Genomic DNA, 24,626 nt, shown 5'->3' with positions numbered 1-24,626 from the left:
GGGGGAGAGGGGGATGGGTGTGTAGGTTCACTGGGAGGGAGACCCTCACCCACCTGTCGATCACACACCCAACCCTGCCCATGGGTTTAGCCTGGCCCCTTTACTCCACCTGCAGGTCACGCCTGACCCCCGATCCTACCCATAGATCATGACTGCTCTCCCCACCTGCAGGTTGTGCCTGCCCTCCTACCACTTTCAGGTTGTGCTTGCCCCCTCACACCTATGGGTTAGGTCCTGGGGCCAGTTTTGTTCAATATCTTCATTAATTATCTGGAAGATGGGATGGATTGCACCCTCAGCAGGTTTGTGGATGACACCAAGCTGGTGGGTATAGTAGATACTCTGGAGGGTAGGGCTAGGATTCAGAGTGACCTAGACAAATTGAAGGATTGGACCAAAGGAAATCTTATGAAATTCAACAAGTACAAGTGAAAAGTCCTGCAATCAGGGTGGAAGAATCCCATGCACCGCTACAGCCTGGGGACTGAGTGGTTAAGCAGCAGCTGTGCAGAAAAGGACCTGGGGATTACAATGGACAATAAGGTGGATCTGAGTCAGCAGTGTGCCCTTGTTGCCAAGAAGGCTAACAGCCAAGATTCCCTCCAAGGTGCACGCATGTGCGGTTGCGCACAATTTAATGCCATGCTGCGCACAAACTTATTTATGCTGTGCACCTGCCCAGAGAGGAGCTGGGCTGCAGCGCGGCATGGCAAGGTGAGGTGGGGGTGGGGGCTGGGCTGGGGACTAGTGAGGGCTCTGCCAGAGCCAGGGAACTGCTCTGCTCCCCAGCCCCAAGGCCATATGCCTCCTTACTTCTGGAGGCGGGGGCCGGGGCTGCCACCAGGAAACTGCTCCACACCCCAGCCCTGAGGCCATGTGCCTCCCCACTCCCAGAGGCGAGGTGGAGGCAGGGGCTGGGGCTGGGGGTGGCGTGGGCTCTGCTGGCTCTGGGAAACTGCTCTGCTTCCATGTCCTTCCTCACTCCTGGAGCAGGGACATGTGCGGAGCTTGTCTTCCCCAGATCTCAGATTAAATGCTGCAGGCTGCAGCAACTCGAGGCAGCCAAGAGCACACCCTAACATTTCACTTCTCTTCAGACAGCACATAGTTCTCCCAGTGTCAGTGTTTACACTTCCAGATGCACCATGGTTAGATTCACTTTGGTTACCTGCAGCAGGGAAAGGTGTGCAGGGCAAAGCAGGATGGTGCAGAACCTGGGTCTGCATCAGAGGAGAAGGAGCAGGTGCAAGGAATCGTTCCTAACCATGATACATTTTGGGGGTGCTGGTTACAGCTGTGTTTGTCTAAGGACATAGGCAGACAAGGTCCTTTGTGTAAATTATATCCCATTTACCCAAAGCACTTTGTCTAACCATGACATAAGATTTCTGCATCATGAATGGGGAGTCCCCATTACTGGCTCCGGGGAACTGCTCTGCTCCCCAGCCCCCAGTCTTGTGTTTGGAGGATTATTGCAAAATACATTGCATGAGGATCCATTACGTGAGGATTCTAGTCTATTAGGCTTAGTGTAGTCCAGATCCAGGCTTAGAGGAAGGGGGAGGCAGGACCAAAGAAGTGCGCTCACGGACCGAAGTGGTGCACTCATAGATCACTACACCTTAGAGGGAACATTGCTAACAGCATACTGGCAGATCAAGGAAAGCGGTTATTCCACTGTGTTCTGCATTGGTGAAGCCACATCCAAAGTAGTGTCCACTTTTGGGTCCTCCACTATAGAAAGGATGTGGACAAGTTGGAGAGAATCCAATGGAGAGCAACAAAAATAGTTTGGGGGATGGAGCACATGACTTATGAGGAGAGGCTGAGGCAACTGGACTTATTTAGTTTGCAGAAGAGAAGGCTGAAGGGGAATTTGTAAGCAGCCTTTAACTACCTGAGGTGGAGTTCCAAAGAGGTAACAAGATTGTTCTCAGTGGTGACAGATGACAGATCAAAGAGCAATGGTCTCAAGTTGCAGCAAGGGGGGTCTAAGTTGAATATTAGGTAAAAATCTCTCACTAGGAGGGTAGTGAAGCATTGGAACAGGTTATCTAGAGAGGTGGTGGAATCTCCATCCTTGCAGATTTTTAAGGCCTAGCTTGACAAAGCCCTGGCTGGAATAATCTAGCTGGAGATGGTCCTGCTTTGAGCAGGAGCTTGGACTAGATGACCTCCTGAGGTCCCTTCCAACCCTGATTTTCTACGATTCTGGGATTCTAGGTTCTTACCTGTAGTGCTTCTATCCAGCTAATCGTCACTTATTTTGCATTTGTGCTGTTGATTATTATTCCTCAGGTACAGCACTTTACATTTATCAGCACGGAAGTTAATCCTATTCACTGTAGCCCAGCTTTCCAATCTACTGAGAACATTCTGAATTGTCCTTCTGTCCTCCAGCATGCTTTGTGTCATCTGCTGATTTGCTCAGGAAGCTCTCCATTCTAGTATCCAAATAATTAATAAACACACTGAGTACCACTGGGCCCAAGACAAACCCCTTTGGCCTCCACTCTAAACCTCCACCATTCTGACATAGATCCATTTGTAATTACCCTTTGCTTGCAGCTATTGAGTCAGTTGTCTCTCTACCTTGTAGTAGTTTTGTCTAGCCCATATTTCTCTAATTTCTTTATAAGAAGGTCATATGGAACTTTGTCAAAAGCCTTGCTGAAATCCAGATGTGCTATATCCACTGCATTGCCTTCATACACCTAGCTAGTTTGTTCAGTAAAGGAGATCAAGTTTGTTTGGCACAATTTGTTCTCTGTCACTTTTCTTATCTCAATAAGTGAGTAGAATTTGGTAGCCAGATTTTTCATATTAGTTTAAAGTTTTGACTTGTGATCTACTTTTAAGTGGGCCAAAGATAGAGACCCATTTTGGAATTTGTGACACTATGAGCTCTGGAAGACAAGAAAGCATAAAGTTTGGATGCCCTGCTAAAGGTTTGCTTATATTGCCACCTGTACTGAGAGAATTAAATTGGAGCCTCATTGCGCAAAGAACTGTACAAACACAGAGGCATAACAGGGGAAGCTTTGGTGCACAGGGTAGTACTGTCTGTGTTGTGCGGTCAGCTGTGGTGGGGATCACTTCCCCCTCACATTTACAGTAGTGGCTAAACCACCCCAACGTAGACAGCATGGGGTCACGTGGAATTGTTTTTAAAGTGAAGGCAACATTCAAACAACCTGCCTGTTTTTATGAATTTGTGAATGTTACAGAATAATGTTATATTGTGTGCAGGCCCATCCTACATTCAAAGAGAAAAATGCAGACAGACAGTATTAGGAACAGCTTTGGAGCTCAACTTGAATAGAATAAAACACTCTATAGCTTAAGGGAAGTAAATGAACAGCACAAATAAACAACTTTGCCCTCCCCTACTTACCTCTTTGCATCTCTCTCCACTGTTCCCTTCTCTCTGCCAACAATGCCAACCTCAAACAGCCACTTGTCTCCTTCTTCTACAAACACTTTTGTGTTTTTTTCTATACTGCTTTTTACTGGGTTAATCTGAAAAACTGCTACGTTCTTCTCCTTCTAACCCTGAATAACACTTATTTCCACTGTGATGTGTCCAAAATACTTGTCCAGTGGCAGCATAGATTTAAAGCAGTTGAAAAAAAACCTGGTTTCACTTATTAATAACATACTTTGATTATGTAGCATGACAGCAAGTTGTGCAATTCATATTTTTTATAACTACATTATTGGATTTCTGTTAATCTCTGTCCCGTCTCAGTCCAAGCCAATGTTTGTAAAACATGTTTATGTCTTTTCTTGTATTGGATCTAGGATTACAAAAGAAAAGATGATTAAAAATTAATTTATGAACTAAGTAATTTTTTTCACAGCGTATCTTTGGGGCAGGGTATCAGGGTATCTATAACCAGCAAGGCAGACTTTTCATTACTCAATAATAGCTATGTGGTGCTTTCCAGTTTTCTAAACTTTATGAACTTTGATGGAGACACTAAGGGGATTTCACTTTACTTGGTAACCCAGCCACTGAATTTTCTGGTAGAAGATGGCTTCCCAGCCCACAATGCTTTAAGGAATGCTTACTTGTGCAGGCTGTGGTGTTACTTAGGTGGCAGGGGAGTTTTATTTCCATAGCAGCTTCCAAAGAACAATGCAAATATTCTTACTAGCATTTCACATTTTTCCAAAATTTGTTTACAAAATCTATTATTTTTCTTATTTTTTTAAACTAACCTTGAATGACTGTCCCATTCTTAAAACAGTTTTTCCTTCCTTGAATGTGAAGCTGAAGATGGCAAGTCCCCAGTGCTGGAAGAGAAATGTTGACAAGGAAAATTATTTGAATTAGAAAGGGGAAAGAATGGGGCAATCTCTACAATGTCCATTTTTTAGAAATACATTCTAACTAGATGATCAGTTACAACAATGACAGTTTCTCTCACAAGCTGCAGAAGGGCAAATCGGTGTCACTATGCCCACAAGGGGAATGAAAACAGCACCTTTCCAACTGGACAAAGAAAGTTTGTGGCAGATAGCCAGTCAAGTCATATTTGCTGTCGTGAATGATAGACAAGTCCTCATGCAGCTAACCCTGCCTCCACATTCCCTCCCAGTCCTCTGTTTCTCCATGCCATGTGCTGCTGAAAAATTCCTAAGTGGGTTCCCTTAGGCCCATACTAAGGCCTTTTCTAATATGCTAATTGCAGCATAAATAGGAAGAGTGCACATGCACTTGATATAAGGCACCATAAGGGAATGAACCACAAAAATATTCCATGTGTAATACAGAACGTTTTCATGACTCATTTGTGTGGTACCTGAAATTTAATGTGTTGCTGGTCCACAACAATCAGCTAATTGTCATCCTAGAAAGAGGCTGGGCAGAGAGAACCAAAGGGATTTTATACCTTGTACTGAATGATCCACCAAACCAAGGATCATGATCCTCGGCTCCCCCCTACACTAGCAAGTAGGGCATGATTTGGATCTGACCCTCAGTCTCCAAGCTGCGTGTCCTGCCAGGCACAAGTGGCCTGTGTCCTAATTATACTTTGCTGAATCATTTAGTAAATCCTCTGAATTTACCAATATAGTGGGTACCTCTGAAATGAAGAGTATCTGGACAACATACTTGTTTTAAATGACCCTACTCTGCCATCCTTGGCAGTTCACATTACAATACTTGTTTAGACAAGGTTTCAATGAATAAGGTGGGGAAAGAATCTTGGTAAAAAATTCTGTTCCAGAAACCACTAATATCATGTGATGCTTCTCCAATTGCTGTATTCCCAGCACTGCCAGGGATGGTATCAGATTGCCATTTATCCATAATACATTTGTCTCACTTTCTTCAAACAATATTCCTAGATCAAATTCCCAGTTTTTCACTATTTTCTATAAATGGCTAGGCAGTTCCATCGGCTGCAAACAACCTGTGTTAGAAGGCATTCTGTATAACAGTTTATTCACACAAGAAAGCTGCACCAGTTTAACTTAAATAGATTTTAAAAAAGATTTAGTTAACTGGTGCAAACAGTCTGATTCCATCCTCAGGGTGCCCTTTTCCAGTCTTGGTTTAGGGGAGAAAACTAAATGAGTGCAAGTTAGTATGTATATAAAATCAGTTTAAAACTATCTAGTACACATTTTTGGTAGAGAGGTCTAATAACATAGACATCTGAATTTGGCAGCCAGCAGAACTATTCTAGCTATGTGGGTTCAATAACTCTGTCTGGTTTGATTACCTGCCAACTACAAGTTTAGTAAGAAAGAATATTCTCAGAAAAACCTGGAACTCTACTGAACTTACCTGGCTTTGAGTTTTTGCACAAATATCAAACTCATGTTATAGAATTTGCTAAATTCTGTACATTTTAAGTCATTTCCCTATGCATATATATTAACTCAAACATGTGGAAATTCATAATTTCACCAAAGATCTAGGGAAAATGCTGTATTTTCAACTGAATCTTGCTTTGAGAAGTTTGGAGGTGCTACAAACCTGCAATTCAAAGGAAAAATTGTGGTGGGGGAGGGAGGTGAAAAAAATATAGATATATTGGGCATGTCTAAACTCGATGCTTTACTGTACCATAGACTAATTGAGTGCACAGTAAAGTGTCGCTATCTACATATGCACACACTTACTGCGCAGTCAATTAGTCTACTCTGTGATTAATTTCCTGAAGGTAGCAAATTAACTGAACAGTAGTTACTACTACTACAGTAGTAGCTACTACCACACTTATAGATGCCAACCCGGAGCAAATTTGCTTCCAGCCAGCCCCACCACCAGGGGGCCACCCTTCAGCTGGCTCCTGGACCACAGGGCATAGCACTTCTCCAGCCCTGGGGCTGGGGTGGCTCTTTGCCTTACCCAGCCTACCCATAAAAATGCTGTGGTGATCCCAGGGCCTTGGGCCACCGGCAGCCAGCCTCTGGCCACCAGATCCTTCACCAGTGGCCCCAGGTCAGCTGCAGCAGCCTGCCTAGACCCCAGCATTAGTTTCAGGCCCACTGCTGGCTTGTCTAATAGATTCATAGATGGAACCTTAGCAGATCACCAAGTCTGACCCCCTGCCCTGGGCAGGAAAGAGCGCTGGGGTCAGAAGACCCCAGCTAGGTGCATGTCAAGCCTCCTCTTAAAGACTCCCAAGATAGGGGACAGCATCACCTCCCTTGGAAGCCCATTCCAGATTCTTGCAACCCTTACCAGAAAGAAATTCTTCCTAATGTTTAACTTAAATCTGTTCTCCATCAGACTGTGGCTGTTGTTCCTAGTTACTCCAAGGGGTGCCCTGGTAAACAGGGCATGTCCTATTTCATGTTGTCCTCCCATGATGAATTTGTAGGCAGCCACAAGATCATCTCTCAGCTTTCTCTTGCAGAGGCTGTGGAGATCTAGGCCCCCCAATCTCTCATCATAGAGTTTTGCCTGCAGTCCCCTAACCATATGAGTGGCCCTTCTCTGAATCCTCTCGAGGTTGTCCACATCCCTCTTGAAGTGTGGCACCCAAAACTGGACACACTACTACAACTGCAGCCTGACCAATGCCACATAAAGGGGAAGTATCACTTCCTTGGACCTGTTTGTCATGCACCTGCTAATGCAAGAAAGAGTGTGGTTAGCTTTACAGATCATTTCATCACATTGATGACTCACGTTCATCTTGGGGTCAACAATGACTCTAAGATCCCTTTCTGCTGCCGTGCTGCTGAGAAGGTACTCCCCCAGCCTGTAAGAGTGCTGGTGATTCCTTCTTTCTAGGTGCAGCACCTTGCATTTGTCCTTATTGAAGTGCATCCTATTGTGTTGCGTCCATTTTTGCAACCTGTCCAGATCCACCTGGATTTGTTCCCTACCCTCTGGTGTGTTAACTTTACCGCATAATTTGGTATCATCTGTGAATTTGGAAAGGGTGCATGCCATGCACTAGCCTGGCCCCTGTGCTGGGTGCTGTAGGCACCTGCCCAGGCCTGCCAGCACCCAGACTGTTGCATGCAGTCCATGAGGGCCATCAAAGAAGCCACACTGGTATCATCCCTGATGGCACACAGTGCCTTCCAGGGGCAGAATTAGTCCCAGGAGGAGACCACAGACCTCGTGGTGCTCTGGGGTGAGGCTGAGGTCCTGAACCAATTTGTTTGGAGCCAGCAGTCCAATACCCACATCTATGAGGGCCTGTCAGGCTGCATGGAGAAGCGTGGGCATGACTGGTCAGCACACCAGTGCCATATAAAGGTCAAGGCCCTGTGGGCACAGTGGGTCAGTGTCACTGACCATAATCACTGGTTGGGGGCTTGCTAGAAGGCCATGCCCTTTATGCGGCAGCTGGAACACATCCTCATGCCCCAGAAGTCTGGCTGGATCCATACCATGAATTCTAGCACGACCAGCCTGCCCAAGCCTCTGCTGTGGCCTAGCAGCTGCAACAAGGTGTCAGCCAGAGAGGGCCCCTTGGAGTGCCAGGAGCCCATCCCACCATGGTTCCTTCCCCCAGCATCATCCAGCGGTTCTGGCAGTGGAGGCTAGTACCTGTCCTGTCAACTATGGGTGCACAGGCCTGCCTAGGACAGCCTGGCCATGGAATCGCCTGCCCTCAGCAGCTCCAGGTCCTCCCTACACCTCAAGACACTACTGGCAGGGACAGACTTGGGCCACTGGGCATTCCTGCCATGACCACCTGGTAAGCCCCACACTGGGGAAAGGGCCCTCCCCACTTCTGCCCCTGCCTTTCCTCCTGCCTGGCCCAGCCAAGCTGAACCTGTGCCCTGGAGTCCCCCCACTCTTCCCCTCTCCCCACAGCATGCAGGGAAGTGGGAGGGAGTGCAAACTTTATTAAGCAGCCTGTGCCCCCTCAGCTAGGCAGGCACAGACCTCCCACATGCAGAGAAATACATCAGTGCTGGTGGCAATGTCATCCTTGGCTGCAGGAGGCAGGGGCATGTAGCATAGGCACAGGTACCCCTCCAAGCAGTGGTGAATGTTGTGGGGCAGTGCAGGTTTGCCTATTGCACCATTGAAGCTCTGGGTCCTACACCAGTTTCTCAGGGGTGCTTGGGGCACCATGGAAATCATCATCAGCAGGGCATAGTGAGTTGGGCACCCCTTGGTCCCTCCAGGATGCTAGCAGCTGGGTGCATGCTCAGGGTACAGGGCTGGCATGGGGTGAGGCTGGCCTCAGGGTTCCCCTCCAAAGAGGCCCACTGCGGAGAGGGCATAGGTGCCAGCAGCTCTGAGTCCCAGTCAGCTGTGAGCTCCTTGCCACTCAATCCCGTGAGCCATGGGCCTGGCAGCAGAAGAGATGGTCTGGCCTACAGAAGGAAAATGTCCCAGGCTGGGGAGGGGACAGGAAAGGCAGACTGCCTGTGGCAAGCACCCAGCGGCTCATCTGCCCCTGTGGAGCAAGCGGGGACGAGAGACTCAGCTAGTAGGCACCTGCCTGGCTGACTTAGCATGGTCCCTAGGCACCTGTGGGCACACGACCCCTGATCTGAGGCCGGGCAGTGCACAGCCCCCCTGGTATTGTACATGTTATCTCAGAAATGTTGCCAACTTTCACAAACAGCCTCCTTCTCTTGGCTCTGCAGCTCCAGCAGCTGCACGTGGGGGAGAGCCACCAGCTGCATGTGGGGATGTGCCATCAGGGTCAGCACCAGTCTCGGCAAGGGCCTTCTGTATGTAGCAGACCTGGCAGCAGCAGACCAAGGACTGGACCCAGCTGCTGGACCACCTGGTCACTATGGCAGAGGAGCGGCTGGAGAACTCATAGTAAATTACTGTGGACTAAACCCATACAGCACTAATTGCACTTGTATACATGTCCACTATGTCCCACTTTACTGGAAGTACCTTAAACCAAAGCTCTGAGACTTGTTAATGAGCTACATAATTCTGATCTTTTTTTAACTAATCTGTAACCACATAGTACTGCACCAGTCCTGACTTTCTGTCTAAGCAGAAAGCACACTCACCTAAGAAGGAAGGAAAAAGTTTTTTTTCCTGATACCTAGTGGGCATGTCTACATGAGACATTTACAGTGGAGTAGATTAATTATGTCTGCATTAAATGTTGCACATCTACATGCACATCCCTATTAGGCTAGAGTAAATTAATAAACTCCACAGGATCGGACTTGTACTTACAGTAAATACAAGTACTACACTGCTGTGGAGTGAAAAACTCCACAGCAGTGCATATGTAGACGGTGCCCAAGGTGGCTGGAGCATGAGGGTGCTTCAGTGTAGGGGCTGCCTGCTGGCTCACCCCACACTGGAGCACCTTCATGCCCCACCCAGCCAGCCCCTCTGCAGCATGTTGAGTCAGGCTCAACTCCTGCTAGCCGGGGCTGTTCTGACCAGGCTTAACATGCTGCGGTCCTAAATGCATGTTCATACAGTGTGCCTGAGAGCAATAAACTCCAGCGTGATATGTGCAGGAGTTTATTGTTTTGCAATAATTGCACAGGTAGACATGCCCAGCAAATAATATTAAAGGGACATTCTCAGGCTATTAAAGTTAAAGCCAATGGAGATAAAAATGAACAGACCCATTTGTACAAAACTCAACAAAGTAAACCCTTAGGAATGTTCTCCTTGAAAATGCACTTTTTAAGCTTAGAACAAAACTGGAAAGCTTCATAAATTGCACTAAATTTCATAGATTCCATAGACATTACAGCTGGAAGGGAACTCAGAAGATCATTGAGTCCAGCCCTGTGCCCCAAGGGCAGGAGGTCAGCTAGGGTCAAAGGATCCCAGCAAGATAAGCATCTAAATGCGTCTTAAAGGAGTCCAGAGTAGGTGCTTGCACCATTTCTGGAGGGAGTCTATTACAGGCCTTGGGGACTCAGACAGTAAAGAAGTTTTTGCTTATGTCCAGCCTAAAATGGTCTTGGAGGAGTTTGTGACTGTTGGACCTTGTCATTGCTTGGGATGCTCTGGTGAACAGGCATTTCCCCATATCCTGATGCACACCCCGATGTACTTATAGGCTGCCAACAGGTCCCCCCTGAGCCTGCACTTTTCCAGGCTGAAGAGTCCCATGGCTCTCAGTCTCTCTTCATAAGGCCTATTTTCTTGTCCTCTGATTATGCACATGGCTCTCCTTTGGACTCTCTCAAGCTTCTCCACATCCTTCTTGAATTGTGGTGCCCAGAATTGGCTGCAGTACTCCAGCTGCGGCCTCACCAAGGCAGTGGGAGGATGACATCCTGAGATTTACTTGAGAAGCATCTATGGTTGCAAGCCAGAGTTTGGCTTGATCTACCGGCTGCAACATCACATTGGTGGCTCACGTTCATCTTGTGGTCAGTCATGACACCCGAGTCTCTTTTGGCCATGATGCTAGTGAGAGTAGCACTGGCAAACCTATAAGCATGCTGCGGGTTTTTTTCCCCAAGGTGGAGTACCTTGCATTTGTCTGTATTGAATGGCATCAGGTTTGTATCTGCCCACTTTTTAAGTCTATTCAAGTCAGCCTGGACCACCAGCCTATCCTCAGGTGTGGACGCTTTACTCCAAAGTTTAGTATCATTGACAAACTTAGCCAGTTCACTTCTGACACCAGTATCCACATTGTTGATAAAGATGTTAAAGAGAACAGGTACAAGGACAGAGCCTTGGGGGACACCAAACACCATGATGATTCACCTCTGCCGTCCATTGCTCTCTGGGTCCAGCCTCAGAGCCAATTCCCCAGCCATCGAACTGTGGTGTAGCAGAGGCCACAGTTGCCCAATTTTTCCATGAGGAGAACATGGGACGCCAGATCAAAGGCTTTTTAAAAGTCCAGATATATGATGTCAATCTCTTCTCCCTTGTTCAGGTGATATGTCACCTGGTTATTGTTAGACCCTGACTCCATGTGGTGCCCAATGTCTAGGGAGACGATGATCCAGTTGCTCAGAGAGCAAACACCAGCACACATTGCTTGCAACAGCTTTATTCAAAATGGAGACAGCTTTGGACTAGCTCCCAAAGAAACTGGGGAGCCGCAGTGAACTTTAGTTTTTTTCCATACTTATACACTCATTAACATTTACTCCACCTTTGTCCCTCCTTTGTTCCACCCTTAGTTCTTCCCATTTTAAGCTCTGGCTCTGTTTACTGTTTGTTTCATTAACATGGAATTGCCTATGTATTTAACTTATTTACATGGGTTTTTTTGCTATGAGTTCATGTCTAAGACCTTGACTCCACTTCTTCAGTCACTGAGCGGACTTTGACCAAAACCTGGAAGCTTCTGCAGGCCTCTTCACCAATCACCATTCACCTTTTTGCATATGTTTATCTCAGGTTCTGTTACCAGTTACATGTTGTCTTTTACATTTGAGTCTGTTTTTCAGTCCCGTGTTGTACCATCTCCACATTCCTAAGACTTCACCTCATTCACAGCACACAGACTGACAAAGACACACTTGCTTCTTTTTCAGAAAAATGGTTCACACAGTTAAGATGGTTACATAGCATAAGCAAATGGCTGGCTTAGCATAAGCATTCATAACCAAAATCTGATATATAAGAGCTATATAACTTACAACACTGTTATATTGTTAAGAAAATGCTTGCTTATTACCTTTAATATATTATTCTGCCTTGTGGTCAGCAGCTTTGCTGAGCCACAGATTAAAGCTTTTATTCAGCTGCAAATCCAGTGCTCCTCAAGATACAAATATTGTCACCCTAATAGTATGCTGGCTGTCCCTCAGTATGTTGCCATCAGCCATCTTGTCAAGAATAGTCTCTTTGATATTTTTTTTCAGAATCTTTCCAGGGATTGAGGTCAGGCTGGTTGGCCTGTGGTTCCCAGGATCAACTCCTCTCTCCTCCTTTCTTGAAGATGGGCACCACATTGGCCTTCTTCCAATATTCAGGTACTTCACCCAGGTGCCAGGAGTTTTCAAATATCTTTGCCAGTGGTTGGGCTATGACTCCTGCCAGATCCTTAAATACTCTGGGGTGCAATTTGTCAGGACCAGCTGATATGAAGGTGTTCATCCTCTCCATGTTCCTTCACAAGGTCTACACTGATGCTGGGTATAAATTCACCCTCACCCTGGCTATCATGCTAGGCAGGGTGGTCCCTTTGGGTTGATGAAAAACCAACACAAAGTACCCGTTAAACAGGTTGGCTTTTTCCTGGGTTTTGGTTGTCAGGTATAGTTACTAGCATTACTGGAAAAGGAAGATAAAGGGAAGTCTCTTGCTCAAAACACAAGCAACTGCTTACAAAGAGAAAAGGGAAAAATATGCTTAAAAAACTGAAAAATGTACTTGCATGGGCTTTCTTTTAAATTCTTGTTTTTTGTTTGAAATCTCTTGGTTTAATCAGGATTCTGTAGCCATATCTAAGAGAAACAAAGCCAGAAGTAACTTGAAGACAGAGTGAGTGGAGAGTTGTCTCTGCAGGACTGTACGCTCCTATAGATAGCTTTTTGGACAGATTCCAGCCAGGCATGTTTGGTCACACCAGCAGAGCTGACCACTTCTACTTTTGCTGCTGGCTTTGGCTAAGGACTCACTGTTCAGGGTCCTTGCCTCCACTGAAGCAGAGCTAGTAGATAACACTATGAGGCCACACAGGACTTTTTAGAAATGCAAAATGAGTAAACAGAGTTAAACAAATAAACTGCCACATAGCTCTTTGCTGGCTTCATGCAGCTCTTTGCAGACTTCATCTGCTGGTCACTTCTTATCTTTCAGAGGCTTTGAAGAACCTGCATGGAGAAACCTTGCCCTCAGCCCCTCCTGGAGGATGCTTGACCCCTGGCAACCCCAGGCTCCAGGCACCCTTGCTCCCTGCTGGTGCAGCAACCCCTGAGGCTGCTTTCAGTGCCCCTGCTGGTCCACAAAGCTGGCTCTTCCTCATGTGCCACACCTGGGTTAACTCCCTTGCTGGGGGCTCACTGCAACCCTGGACTTGGATCCTCAGCCTTCGGTGAGCCCTTCCAGGTCTGGGGTGGGTATGGGGAAGTGCTCCCAGGCTGTGGGGCTGTTCAGGCTTCCCCACACCCATAGTAACAGGGCCCACATCAGCTATCGTGATGTAATTGTTCCCTTAGATGTTTCTATAGGGATCCCAGCTAGCTAAATCACCCTGGATGAAACAGGATTAAAGCTACACCTGTTGCTAAATGTGTATAATTGTTACACCTGTCAACATGCAAAAAATAAACAACTTTAACAATACAGTGATGGACAACATTCCCAGGATTGCTAGCTTTTCTATTTCCAAATGATTTCTTTCATTTCAGAAATGGCAAAGTACTGGCTTCTCTTCACTGTCTGCTTCTTCAGCCAAATTTTGGTACAACCAGTTCAGGCTCCCTCTAGCATACCTCAAGAATAAGAAAAGTCTAAGTCACTTCTGCAACATTACCAGAATGAAATCCATTCTCTGAGGAAAGGATCTTGAGTTTCTTATGACTGCTCTTTGTTGTTGTTGCAGAAGTGCAAAAACTTTAAACTCTGCTTACCAGCACCCAATCTTAACTTTCCCAGTTACAAATTATTCAGATGGTACTGGCCTGGATTCTTGCAAATATTCCAGCTTTGTAGTGTATTACTATTATTTAATGAGTTCACATTGACTTCCAGTAAAGTCATGTATTGATTTTGAAGGTCTCTCTATTAACTAACGTTAAGAGACTTTCAAAGGACTTGCTACATCATGGTACTCTGATTTTCTCCTATTTATATTCCAAATCATCTTTTAAGATGCAAATTGACTGGCTATTTTATTGGCCCTGAATTTAAAAAATGTCACAGTTGGAGCCAGCACTTTTTTGTAATGACATACCTCTCATTTAAATTTATCATTGTAAAAAATTCTATAGGCATCAGTGGAATTGCACCTACCTTCACTCATTCATTTTTTTGCTATCTTCATCACTTCCTTCAACCACCAAAACCTTTTCCTTCATGATTTTTTTCTACAGATTAAACTGCAAAAGAATATGCTGCCAATTTTAGTGTTAATTTATATTTTACAGAAAGTTAAGATTTTTGTATAAAACAATTTATCACAGACAAGGCAAATTTGGTATTTTAAAGATCTTCTCTACAAGCAGAGAAATACATACGCTTTGTAAGGCTTCTACAGAAGAATTTTACTGAGCTATTCAAAGCAAATAATACAGGCATATGACAATTGGAAAGCATTGTCTATATATTCTTGCTGCAGCAGCTTTTCACTACATATATTATTCACAGGCTGCTGTAGTGATTTCATAAAGTTAGTAGTCTTTACAAGGGATAAATGGTGGGAAAATACTTGCATAGTTTTCTTTAATTTTGAGTGTTATTGCATATTGCATAAAAAAAATCATCAAAATTTGGATTCATAGCATCCTCTCTCTCTCTTGAAGGCAAATTAAAGACCAAATTTTTGGTGCCTGAAATTTCTGGCGAGGCACATTAGGCAGCAGTTTGATTCCACTGCTATATTCCAACCTACATGTCAATGGGTGCAGCTACATGACTTGCATAACCAAGTACTAAATGACCAAATACTAAATGACTGCAAAGTAGGCCTGTATGAAGTTTCTAGTATTTGCTTTAGATTCGGCCAATTCAGGAGCATAGCAGGGCACTAAGGTGCCTGCTGCTTGGAAAGCCGGAGTAGTGGCTCAGGTGCTGGTTGTTAGGGGGCAACCGGAGGGAGTTAAGGACACACACCTGTTTAGTCAGCTGAGTGGAAGTGGCAGGGCCTATAAGGATGCTGCAGGTTTTTCTTCCCAAGGTGGAGAACGTTGCTTTTTTTGAGTGTTAAACACCATCAGGTTTTCATCCACCCATTTGCTAAGCCTGTCCAGGTCAGCCTGGATCACCCGCCTGTCTTCTGGCGTGGATGCTTTGCCCCAAAGTGTGGTGTCATCGGCAAACTTGGCCAGTCTGCTTCTGACTCCAATGTCCACTTCATTAACAAAGATGTTGAACAATATGGGTCCAAGAACAGAGCCTTGGGGGACCCCACTGGTCACAGGACACCATGATGAGTGACTTCCATCAATTACTACCATCTGGGTCCGACCATGGAGCCAATTTCCCAGCCAGTGGATCGTGGTGGAGCCAAGGCCACAATTGGCCAGTTTCACCAAGAGGTGATCATGGGATACCAGATCAAAGGCTTTTTTTGAAGTCAAGATATATAACAACAATCTCTTCTCCCTTGTCCAGGTGACAGGTCACCTGGTCATAGAAGGAAATGAGATTGGTCAAGCAAGACCTCCCCACAACAAACTCGTGCTGGCTATCCCTTAGGATGTTGGAGTTGGCCAGTCCATTAAGGATAGCCTCTTTTAATAAACTTCTCAAAGATCTTCCCTGGGATAGAAGTCAGGCTGATGGGCCTATAGTTAGCCGGATCCACTTTCCTCCCTTTCTTGAAGATTGGCACCACATTGGCCTTCTTCCAGTCTTCGGGCACTACACCAGAGCGCCAGGAGTTTTCAAAGATCCGTGCTAGAGGCTGGGCTATGATGCTCGCCAGCTCCTTGAGTACCCTGGGGTGCAGGTTGTCAGGGCCGGTTGACTTGAAGGTATCCAGCTTCTCAAATGGATGTGAAGGAACATCTTATGAAGGTCAGGGAATCTCCCCCACCCGGACCTCCCTGTCCTGTAGTGGGCATGGGCATCCCATGGGACTGATGAAAGACTGATGCAAAGTACCCATTTAATAGATTGGCTTTTTCCTGGGCACCAGTTGTCAGTTGCCCCATCTGGTTCAGCAGGGGTCCAATATTGCCCTTGCTTCTCCAGCTTCCCACATGTCTGAAAAAGGACTTTTTATTGTCCTTGATGCTCACAGCTAGTTGGAATTCAGTTGCAGCCTTGGCTTTCCTGGTTTGCTCCCTGCAGGACTGGACCAGTGCAGAATAATCCTCCTTGGAGGTGAATCCCATCCTCCATCCTCTGTAGGCTTTTCTTTTTAGCCTTAGGAGGTCTGCTAGGTCCCTGGAGAGCCAGGGGGGCTGCTGTGCCTGCTTGCTGCCTTTCCTCCAAGACTTAGCTTGTGCATTGAGGATCATTCCCTTGAGGAGCAACCAGTCTTCCTGAATTCCCCTCTCTCTGGGGTCATAGTCCCTTGGGGCCTCACTGACAAGCCTCCTGAGCTTGTCAAAGTTGGCTTTTCTGAAGTCAAGAACTTCCATGTTGCTGACTGACTTGCCAGCTTTACGGTGGATGGTGAAGGTGATCAGCTCGTGGTCGCTGTCACCCAGCTTCCCATTGATCACTAGGTCGCCGATTTGGCCAGTAGGTCTGTAGCCAGTACCAAGTCAAGCAGAGCTTTGCCTCTCATTGGCCCATAGACTTCTTGAGTCAGGTAGAGGTCATCCATGCATGAGAGGAAGCTTTGCGACCGCTTGGATTCTGCTGAGTGATTCTCCCATGAGATGTCTGGGTAATTGAAGTCATCTATGACAACCATGGTCCTGGAGCATGGGGCCTCAGCCAGTTCCTGGGTGAACTCCTGGTCAAGCTCTGGACTTTGGGTGGGTGGTCTGTAGTAGACTCCCACCATTGTGTCCCCTGTGCCATGTTCCCCATGGATTTTAACCCAGAGGGTCACCAGTCATCCACCCTGGTTGCCTATATCAGCTTGCAGGGACACGTAGCTTTCCTTAACATAGACAGCTACACCCCCGCCCCTTTTATCTACATGATCCCTCCTGTACAGGGTATAACCATCTATACCCGAGGTCCAGTCATGGGTGGAGTCCCACCAGGTCTCCGTTATGCCTATGACATCATAATTATTTGCATTGAGTAGGAGGATGAGCTCCTCCTGCTTATTCCCCAAGCTTCTGGCATTTGTGTACAGGCAGGCAAGTGTCCCCTTGGGGGGCTCTTGCCTTGCCCAAAGATTGTACCAGGGCTGGGGCAAGGGAGGGCTCCCTTAAGTGCCTTGGCCCACTGGCTTTGCAAGGGTTGCTCAGTGGGCCAGCAGTGGCAGTAGTTCCCCCATCCCCCAATGGGCTTGGTTTAAAGCTTGGTGGAGCAGGTCAGCTAGTCTGGCTGAGAACAGCCTCCTCCCCAGGGGAGAGAGGTGGAAGCCATCTCTTCCCAGCAGCTCACTGGCTCTCTCGCCAAAGAGCGGGCTGTGGTCATGGAAGCCGAAGCCTTTCCAATGACACCAGCACTGCAGTCTTTGGCTGACTACATGGATCCTCCTCAGTCCATAGCCTGAGACTGGGAGGATCGACAAGAACACCACCTGTGCCCCCAGATCCTCTATCCCCGCTCCCAAATCCCTGTAGCACCTCATGACCTGGCTGGGAGCACTCTGAGCCATGTTATTGGTGCCCACATAAATAAGGAGCATAGGATAGTGGTCTGTGGGCTGGAGGAGCTTGGGGATCTTCTCCACAATGTCCTGGATGTGGGCCCCCGGGAAGCAGCATCCGGACTAAGGGGTCAGGGTGGCAGATTGTCCCCTCAGGATGGAGTCTCCCACAAGAAACACCTTACATTTTTTCTTGGGGAGAGCAGGGACGATAGCTGCAGTTGAGCCTGTATTGCCTGTGGGAGCTGGCAACTCAGCAGGCTCTGCTGGAGCAGTAAGAGGTGTGTACCTGTTGCTAAGCTCCAGCGGGGCAGGGGCCTTGGTGCAGAGGGCCTTGAGTCCTTGACCACCTTGATCCATGCCCCTGACTGTACAGAGTGGGAGGTCCTGGAGCCCTCCTTTGTCCTGGAGGAAGACGGTGGTCTACCCGCCGGCTCCCAGGGGAGAAGGGCCTGGCAGTAAGAATCAATCTCCTACTCACAGTCCCTGATGGCATGCAGTCTCTGGACTGTGGCTTGGAGCTCCTCCAGCTGATGTGCCAGAGACCCCAAAAGTGAGCAGACCCCACACAGGAAGGTGGCCATGCTCCCAGGACCCAGAGCCTGAAAAAGGGACAGGCAGCCTGTGCAGCCAGAGGCTCCGTCTGTGTGGCACCTGGAACCATGGGCTCCGTCTGGGTGGCGGTCTCCGAGGTGCCTGGGAGGGGGGGCTTTAGAGCCCTCAGGGTGTGGTGCGTGCCCATCCATGTCATGCCTCTGGTAGGCTGGCTATGGCTGGGACTGTCTACCTTGGGGGGGTTCACAGACAGGGTTTGGGCCCACTTGCACCCCCTGCTGCGTGACCTCCATGCTAACTCATGTGCCAGCAGACAAGTGCATCTGTTTGCACAGCCTGTTCGCATGGCTCCCTGTGGGGCTGGGCGAAGTAGGGGCCTGGGTGGGGTTTGACCCGGCCTGGCTCCACGCAGCCGCCTCCTTCCCTCTCAGAGAGGGGTTAACCCCTTCCCACCACGGCCCTGCTTGCCTCTGGCTGTGCTGGGGGTCAGTGGGGGGGCTCCGGGGCTGCTGGGGGGTGTCTAGGGTGCTTCAGGGGAGTGGGAGCGCAGCGGGTTTTCACCCATGCATCTCCCGCTGCTCCAGAGCCTAACCGGAGCTGCTTTTTGCTGTTGGCGGGCCCTTTTAAACTGTGCGCATGCGCTTATAATCAAAGCTTCATGCAAGTCTTTTTGTTTGTTTGTTTGTTTTTTCAGGGTTCCGGTTCACTCCAATTTTCCTTTGAGCAACCCCAAAAATGGTAACAAACTTATTAGGAACTACTAATATTTATCGAGAGCAGGGATGAACATAATGGAAAATGCCAAGTTATGCACCGCTTCCATCCATTCGTCTCATGTTTACTTGAAATCAGGACATAGCTACCATCAACTTGGCCTATATCTATAAAAAAACCCAAGCAAAATGGCATACCTTTGATTTTAAATGCCCTAGAAAAAATTCATACCTCCATATGTTATAAAGACCTCTTTTTTTTTTTTTTTTGGTTACCAGTTCCTATTATTCTGTGTTTCAATTATCAGCCAGCTCTGATTTAGTCAGATATTTATGGTCCTCTGAATGCTATACTTTTTTGTTTGGAAATGTGGGGTATTTTCACACTTACCTATCTGTAATGAATGATATATTATAGACCTAAGAATAACTTAAGTTAATTCCCAAGGTAAGTTTCATTTTTCTCCTGCCAAAACCATAGGGCAAAAATAAGTTTCAGTTATTTTATTTTGAACACAGTGGTCCCCATTAACAGGTTAGGATTGACTGTCCCATCAATCTTGAGATGTGGAGTCTTTCCCTCTGCTGAGAAAACTGCACTGCACCATTCCCAACACCATGCTGTGGTAGTCTTGACAAATATTGCCTTTTTAACATCAAAATCTTCTTGATTTAATCAGTGCTGTTATAAATATGCCTATAGGGAGAACAAATTCTCTATGTGCAAGCAAATAAGCAAATTGACTACTACATCTTAGGAATATTTGAACTGCGAATATCAGTATTAATTATGACAGTTTGAAGCAGTCTTCCAATGAAACACTTTTGAAAGCATAATTGAAGGAGATGAGCCATGTTAAAAGTACACTTTTCAGTTTCACCTTAAAGTATAAAGAAGAACAATTTCTAAAACCAATTTTCAACATGATTTCCTTTGGTAAAGAGATGCAATTAATATCATATATTGTATCTAAAGCCAAGGACTGGCATATCAAAAGGTAAGCGGTGGAAGTATTGGAGAGTTTGAAATGCTGAAAAGTTTGAAAGTTATCAGGAAATAGACTTCTTTCAATTGCTGGCATTGTTTCAGACTTTAGCATTAATTTTAGACCCTGAAAACCAAGTTTTCATTAACTGTGCCAAGTTAGAAAGTTGGAATTAAAGCAAATCAATTGTAATAGAAAGTGCCTATTGTGGGAAAAGCAATACAGGTCACAACAGAACCTACAGAAATACAAACACAGGAAAATCATTTAACCTTTAACCCTTCTTCATTTAGGGCCAGTTAGGACAATTTAGCTAATGGGTGGACAGGAATGACTGGAACTGTTTCATGGGTCATTCCGTGATGACCCATGTCTCATGGAGAGGCATGGTTCAGTTTAGGTCCCAGCCCAGGGGTTCACAGGAGCCAGGTAATCCCCAGTGCCCCATGCTGGGACCTGCACTGACCCAGTGCAAAACCCAGGTTGGGCAGAAAGGAACATGGGAATCCTCTGGGCAAAGGGAACACATTGCCTGTTGTCCCACGTTGGGCCTTGTATGACACCCAATAAAGCAGATCAGCTGTGGCAGGACATGTCCCAGCACAGCTGATCCTTTTCAGTTTGGTGACATGTTTCTACCCATAAAAGGTACCAGCTGGTCCCCTTTTGAAACATTCCTCTTTGAAAAGGGCTTCAAGTGTTCGTGTGTGCACACCCTACTTTGTGTTACTACAGTATCATTTAGATGTAATGGTTACAGCTAACTGCTAATAGTGGCTCATACGCAGCCGCTCCCCCTTCCCTTTTAAATCAGTTGATAGGTATGCTTGTCCTGCTGGAGGGATGAGACTTAACTTTATTGGCCAATGTTTCCCTGACCAGTGTGGGCATAAGGAAAGAACAGGTGGAATGCTTGACTTGAAGTGCAGCATGGTATCACGGACAATGACTGAAACCTATTTTTGTTCACAGAACTTTCCCCTTCACTCTGGAACCATTTAGTTCCCACAATAATAGGAACCTATGATCAAATACTTTTGGAAAAAGCAAAGGCTTACATTTTATGAAACCTTTTTTAATGCATATTTTCATTACGCCAATACTCATCCTTGAAAAGAGCCTAAAGAGATTGGAGGAGTTCCATCACTGGACTTTTTTAAGATCAGATTGATTAGATAAGTTAGCTGAGACAGTTAGGCAGGGATGATTTGTGCACTGAGCAAGGGGTAGAACTAGATGTTTGCTTGAACTCCCTTTTAGTCAAATTTTTCTGTTATTGGGGGGGGGAAGGGAAGAGAGAGAAATAGAATTAATGTAGAATTTCCTCCCTCTCTCGATCAAATTCCACAACAAGTTAACAAGCTGTGTAGGGTTTTCATCCCAAACTATGAATCAAGTGCAGTATCAGTCCAAGTCTGAGGTACAAGTCAGGGGGCATGATGGAATCATGATTAAAGCAAGCTGCTAGTCATGCTGGGAGGTCCAAGCCAGGGACAGGAATATATGGGAACAGGCAGGGTAGGAGCAGAGCAAGCCAGGATGGGAACAGGCAGGCATGGCAGCAGGAGTGGAGACGGGCATATACTAGGCAGGAATCCAGGTAGGAGTGAGGTACAGATTTAGGCTAGACGATGTATAGGCAGGAACTGGGCAGGGGAAAGGCATAGGTGTAGGCTAGGCAAAGGAACAGGCAGGAATCTTTGCAAGGATTAAGGCACAGGCTCAGGCTAGACACAGTTCAGATGGGATCAAGACAGGAGCAAGCAGACAGCCAGGCTATCAGGGATCCCAGCACACCAGGAAGTTCAGCCCGGTGGTCTATTTGCTCAGACAGCAAGTTACAGCCTGTTTGGGACTTACAAGGACTGAATAGGTGCAGCCCTCCTGAAGGCCCTGCAGATGACTCAACCAGGCTCTGATTCCCTCCAGCTGGAGTCGGGAGCTGGATTGGCCCCAGCTAGGCCTAAAGTCATTCTACCTTTTAGGTTTCAATACACAAATTCTGGAGAGTGGGTATGCATAAGTGGGTTGCCAAGACCACACAGCAAGATGGTAAAAGAGCAGGAATTAGAACTCAGACCTCTAGACCAAGCCTGGTTGGTTGGTTGGTTGGTTTTTTAAAGGATTTTACAAAAAAGGAAACTTAAGGAAACTTTTACAACACAATAGTGAATTTAAAGTTTGCTAGAATGTTGGTGATTAATGACAACGCCCATCATTGTGCACTGCTCATGAGACCAGAGGATTTCCTTTTTAATTTATGTTTAAAGTGATCTGTCTGCTCATAGTGTATATAACACTAAAAACTACCTTTCCACATCTGTAAATTTTTTAAAGACAAATTGCTGCTGTCAGTTTGGCTAATGCTTATCTGGATTTAACATCTCTGAGGACTATTTCACATACTTTAGGACACTGCCACTTTGATTCTGGACCTGTATATGATTTATTCATTACTATACTTATTAGAACTTTATTGACTAAAATATATTTATGCCTATGAAAACTGTACCAACATCTTTGATCACCTGTTGTGTTCATATCCCCAACAACCTCATTATATTTGCAAAGGTACCTCTAGCACAGGGAGAGAAATCAGGAATAGCAAAGGTAGTTTCAGGTCTCAATAGAGCTATATGACCTGTTTGGCTGCACGTAGGAATTCACAAATAGTACTTAACTGTTGCTTACTACTATGTACAAGATGATGCACTAAGCTTCAGTCTATTTTAGGGGGCAGTAATATAAACATTATGTACAATTCTGCATCTAGAATGGCTGTGGAAAAATACATGGGTCTTCCATTATTATTTATAATGTTGTAATATATGAGGAATAAGTTTTAATAGACCAATAAGTTTAAAGGACAAATACTTAATTTTTACCCCACAACTGCAGTTTAACACCTTTTATGGTTTAAAATCTCAGGACTGTTTTAATCAATATAATCACTGAACTTTCCTTTTGAGTTGAAACTTTGTGAGACAGGGGAAGAACAACAAAACTTCTTTATAAAATTACACTTTTGAACCAGCATTAACTTTTCTCTTTGATATATCATATTGAGAGTAACTATACTCTTGTGACTGATAGAAGTTCAAAACAAGCAAACAAGGTGAACCCAAGTTAAAAAAAAATTGAATTTGCTACTTTTAAGTATGAACAATAAAATAGGAATTTTCTATAGCCCTATCACTGCTATTAGTGGGATCTTCATGCCAAAAGTATAGATCAGTGCTTTTCAACCTTTTTTGGACTCAAGACACCCTTTATCAGGCTTGAGGCAGCCTTTGGAAAATGCCAGCTCTCTTCACTCATTTTGTATTCAATACTACAGCAATGTTTTTGTTGCAAAGAAGTCAAAGATGACAACAGATCAGAATTTGTTTAACATTAGGGGATTCTGATTTGAAATCATTGGGTTTATCTTGTGAATCATGTTTGCATACATAATAGTGCTATCTATCACTGTGTGGCACCTTGCAGCATCTCTGAAAGGATCTCAAGGCACCCCAGGGTGATGCAACATCTTGGTTGAGAATCACTGGTATAGATAATCCTGTGTGAGTAACAGCTGGAACAGTAAGTTTTCCAAAGGTAAATACACTTTGTATCTTTTATGTTTTGAATATTTGCATGAGTGAAATCACAAATTCAAAGGCATTCCCAAGATTGTGAGTCTACAGAAATCTTCAGATTTAGCAAGATGCTTGTAACAGTCACATCTCATTTTCTATAAACACTGAAAGACTACAGTTGCCCTTACCATCTCAGAGCTGATTTTGCAATTTCTATTTAGAAAGCAGAATCATAGAATCTTAGAAAATGAAGGTTGGAAAGGAATGTCAGGATCTAGTCCAGCTCTCTGCTCAAAGCAGGATCATCCCGAACCAGATCGTCCCAGCCAAAGCTTTGTCCACCTGGGTCTTAAAAACCTCGAAGGATAGAGATTCCACCACCTCTTGGGTTAAGCTGTTCCATTATTTTACTACTCTCCTAGTGAGAAAAGTCTTCCTAATATCTAACCTAAACTTCCTTTGCTTCAACTTGAGACCATTGCTTCTTCCCCCTCAGTCTTCTATTCTCTAGACTAAATAAGCCCAGTTCCCTCACCCTGTCCTTTATAAGTCATGTTCCCCAGCCCCCTCACCATTTTTGTTGCCCTCCACTGGACTCTCTCCAGTTTGTCCACATCCTTTCCATAGTGGGGGGCCCAAAACTGAACAGACTACTCCAGATGTGGCCTCACCAGTGCTGAATAGAGGGGAATAGTCGCTTCCCTTTACCTACTGGCAAAATGCAGCTCAGTATGCTGTTAGCCTTTTTGGCAACAAGGGCACACTGCTGGCTCATATTCAGCTTATAGTCCACTGTAACCCTCAGGACTTTTTCTGCAGAGCTTCTGCACAGCCAGTGGGCTCCCCAGCCTGTACTGGTGCATGGGATTGTTCCGTCCTAGGTGCAGGACTTTGCACTTGTCCTTGTTGAACCTCATGGGATTTCTTTTGGCCAAATCCCCCAATTTGTCTAGGTCACTATGAATCCTAGCCCTAGCCTCCAGCATGTCTACTACTCCCCCCAGCTTGGTTGTCATCTGC

This window comes from Crocodylus siamensis, chromosome 3 (genome assembly GCF_052110815.1).
Source record: "Crocodylus siamensis isolate JL-2025a chromosome 3, ASM5211081v1, whole genome shotgun sequence".
NCBI classification, from domain to species: domain Eukaryota; kingdom Metazoa; phylum Chordata; order Crocodylia; family Crocodylidae; genus Crocodylus; species Crocodylus siamensis.
This window is presented reverse-complemented; position numbering follows the sequence as displayed.